Source organism: Tupaia chinensis, unplaced genomic scaffold (assembly GCF_000334495.1).
Source record: "Tupaia chinensis unplaced genomic scaffold, TupChi_1.0 Scaffold141538_1, whole genome shotgun sequence".
NCBI classification, from domain to species: Eukaryota; Metazoa; Chordata; class Mammalia; order Scandentia; family Tupaiidae; genus Tupaia; species Tupaia belangeri.
This window is the reverse complement of record NW_006201399.1, coordinates 609,439-613,671: the sequence shown is the minus strand read 5'-3', so window position 1 is coordinate 613,671 and position 4,233 is coordinate 609,439.

The following is a 4,233-nucleotide window of genomic DNA, read 5'->3' as shown; positions in this document are numbered from 1 at the left end:
TTTGTTTAATTTTTTTTCATTTTTAAAGGTTTTTAGGATAAGGCGCATGTGCTCACTGGAGAGAGACAATGAAAGGGAAAGTGAGAAATCACCCCAAAGGGGCAAATGGCCATGCTTCAATCCCTTCTCCTTCATTCTTCTCCTCACATTTTGGACATGCATGTACACACGTCTGGCGTGATTTTCAAAACAAGTCAGGGACTACAACTGTGGCCAGACATTTGGGAGTCCACCACCTGCTGGCCCCCTTTGCCTTTTCTTAAGGGTTTCCACCACAGTAGGAACCTTCCTTTTTTTGGTTTTTCACTCCCTCTATGGTTTCAACCAGAAAGAGTAGGCCCAGTTTGGTGGTGCAGGTAGTAGAGTACTGAACTGCCGTGCCAGAGGTCACATAATCAGATTCAGATCCCAAACCTCCCTGAAAACATGACAGATGTGCACACACTCAAGATCTCAAGAGCTGGAGGCCTGTGGGAAGGGATTTATGTTTATTTTTCTCTTGTGCATATAAACATGCCCTCTGTAGTGAATAAAATAAACTTAAAAAAATAGTTTTCTAAGATATTCAAGCTAAAAGTGTTATTGCAAGCCTAATGTGATGTCTGATTTTTGATCATTTCTGTGTGAGCAGTATTTCCTTGCTTGCTTCATTTTATTTTTATTCTCCAGAAAATTCAGCTGAGAAATTTAATAATCACCTCATTTTATGTCTTCTAGAATTCACTGTGCTGCACATTAAGTGGGTCCTATTAATCACAAGATTCATAATATTTTTGTTCTTAAAAATAGTATTTTATCTTTTCTCTAATTCTCCCCATTATTTTCTCCACCCCATTTTTTTTTTTTTTGAAGAGGTTTTTGCTATAGTGTGCATGCGCTCGCCAGACAGAGACAGAAAGCGAGAAATCACCCCTCAGTGGGGGATAGACATGCCGCAATCCCTTCTCCTCCATTCTCCTCTCGGGATCCTGGGCACGCACGCACACATGCCCAGTGTGAGTTCTAAGCCACCGGGTCCGGGACGCAAACTGCGGTCAACTACATGGGAGTCCAGCGACATAGCCATTACACTAATTGCTGGCCCCCACCCCATTTCTGAAGCACCTGTTAGCCATGTATTATTAAACCTTCTCTATTGATTCTAATTTCCTTATCCATTAGCTACATTTTTCTTTTTTTTGAGAGAGAGAGAGAGAGATTGAGATTTTTGCTATAGAGCGTGTGTGCTTGCTGAAGGACAGAGAGAGAGAAAGTGAAAAATTATTCCCCAGGGGATGACCATACCACAGTTCCTTCTCCTCTAGTCTCTTCTCAGGATTTTGGGCAGGCATGTACTCGTGACTGTTTTTTTGAGAGATTTTTGCTTAAGGGCACATGTGCTCACCAGAGAAAGAGAAAACAAGAAATCACCCCCAGGGGGATGACCATTCTGCAATCCTTTCTCCTCTACTCTCCTAGGATTTTAGACATGTAAACACACGCACCCTGGCGTGAGTTTACAGCCACTGGGCCCAGGAATCGAACCACAGTCAGTCACGTGACAGTTCAGTACCTTAACTACTATGCCACCTCCTGGCCCTCATTTGTTGAGTTTTGTTCTACTTTTCTAAATGCTAGCCTTAAATATTCCCCTAAACGCTCTATCTCAGAGTTTATATTTTTAATGCCCAGAAGCTCCTTTAATTTTTTTTTTTTTATTATTTATTCCTTCCGTGAGTGAGAGCAAGAGAGACATCATCCTAAGGTCTTGATACTACAATTCACTCCTAGCCATGGCCCCTAGATCATGGGTATACCCATGTCCAACATATCCAAGATCTCCAGACTTGAACCCAGAACCTTCCCATGTGGCCATGTGGTCAGGCTCACAGAATGTCATGTTTTGCTTCTGTTCTACCTTCTGGCCTCTGGAAGCTCCCTTTGAAAAAATAGCTTTTTGGGCCAGCCAGGTGATATGGTAGTTAATGCACTGAATCCCACATGACCAAGTTTGTGGCCTGAGTCCTGGATCCAGCTTGAAAACACACTGGGCACATGTGCATGGGTGCCCCAAATCCTGGGAAAATAGAAGAAAGAGGATTATGGTGTGGCCATTGCCCCTGGGATTGATTTCTCTTTCTTTCTCTCTGTGTCTCTTTGGCAAGCACCTATGTCTATAGCAAAAACTGAAAAAAATAAGAGAAAAAATAGCTTTTTGCTGTGTGTGTGTTGTGCACATGTGTGTGTGTGTGTGTGTGTGTGTGTGTGTGTGTGCATTTCCAGACAGGGTTTTGTTGCAGTGATCATTGCCATCATATCTGGTTCTTTCTTCATGCTACGTTATCCAGGTCAAGCTTGAACTTCAGATCTTCCTGCCTCAGCCTCCCAGTCACTGAAGTTGCAGGTACATGCTACCATGTTCAGCCATTAGCTTGACTGGGAACCAAACCCAGGCCTCCCATGGGGTCCCAGTCTATGGAGCATGGTGTCTTAGCAGTATGCACCCCCACAGTTGGGCTTCTTTTATTACTTTCAAATAGTATATTGTCCTTGTTTTATAGATGCAGTATCTCCTTATATATTAATCATATAATCTTTATTCTATCCCTGTACTATCTATTTTCTTCAAAGCTACCCTCTTTTTTTTTAAAGAATTATTTTATTTAGCTTTATTTATTTATTTTATTTGACCAGAGAGGGACAGAACGAGAGAGCGAGAGCAAGAGAGAGAGAGAGAGAAAAGTGGGAAAGCAAGCCACCAGGTCTGGGACTCAAACCGTGGTCGGCCATGTGGGAGTCCAGCACCCCCAACTACCATGCCACCTGCCAGCCCCTCAAAGCTACCCTCTTAATTAGACTTTGTTCTGGTCTTTGTATTTCATTTTTGGAGTCTTTTCTCAAATATCGGTGATCCTTGACCTCATGTTTATATTTAAGAGTGTGGCATGAAAACCATCTTAAGGACTCTCTGTGAGGCTAGGACTGATGGACTTTGTCAAAAAGAGGTCTTATGGAGAGCAGGCTTTTTCTTTCTTCACTCCGTTCCTGCTGTCTCCTCCTCCTCTTCCTCTTCCTCTTCTTCTTTCCTGCCTCCTTTCTCCTTCTTCTTCCATCTTCTTCCTCCTCCTCCTCTTCTCCTTCTTTTTCCATCTTCTTCGTCCTCCTCCTCTTCCTCTTGTTCTTCTTCTCTCTCCCTTCTTTCTTTCATTTCTTCTTTCTCTTTTTGATTGGTTAACATCTATACGTTGATATTTGTAACTCTTTTCTCTAAGACTTGTAATTTACTCAAAGAAGGAGCCTCTGATCCCCTGCTTTGGGGAGATGCATGGGTGGTGATATAAGCTTGACTCCTGCTCAGTAAACTGGTTGAAGGAAGCCAGAAGAACATCTTAATTGATTAGCATCTGACCTTTCACTTACTCTCCTTGTTCTAGGCCCAATGCCTAGTTCTTGATTGTTCTCTTGATGTACCCAAGCCCAAAGTCTCTTTGGTGCAAATTAACTGAGCAAACTTCTGTTTTCTGCCAGAATGGAGGAGGGATGTTATTTTGGCTGAATTACATTCCACCAAATTCATATGTTGAAGTCCTAACCCCCCAGTACCTTATAATGTGACTGTATTTGGAGATAGGGCCTCTAAAGAAGTAATTTTAAAAAATGAGGTCATATGGCTGGGCCCTAATTCAATATGATCAGTGTCCTCATAAGATAAAGAGGTTAGGACACAGCCATGTGTACTCACAATGAAAAGAATATGTGAGAACACAGAAGATGGTTATGTGTAAGGCAAGGAGAGAGGCTGCAGAAGAAGATAACCCTGCTTATACCTTAATCTCAGCCTTTAGTCTTCCAGAACTATGAGACAATTAATTTCTATTGTTTAAATCACATAGTCTGTGGTACTGCTATGGTAGCCCCAGAAAACCAATATATCGGTTCAGCTGGTGGTAGGGTGGTTGAGGTGGCTGGATCTCACATAGCTGATTGCATGGTTCAAATCCTGGACCCTGGAGCCTGATAAGTACTCCAGCGCTGTGATTCACCTAACCCAACCTCCCCATGTGTTACAGTCATAGGCATATGTCACTGTCCCACTCCCTCCAAAAGCAGGGAGAAATATAGGGGAAAGGGCTGTGGCATGACTATCCCCCACGGGAAGAATATTCTTACTTTCCTCTCTCTGTCACTCTCGGTCTCTCTTTGGCAAGCACACACTCCCTTTAGCAAAAATTTAAATAAAAGAAAAAGTGACAG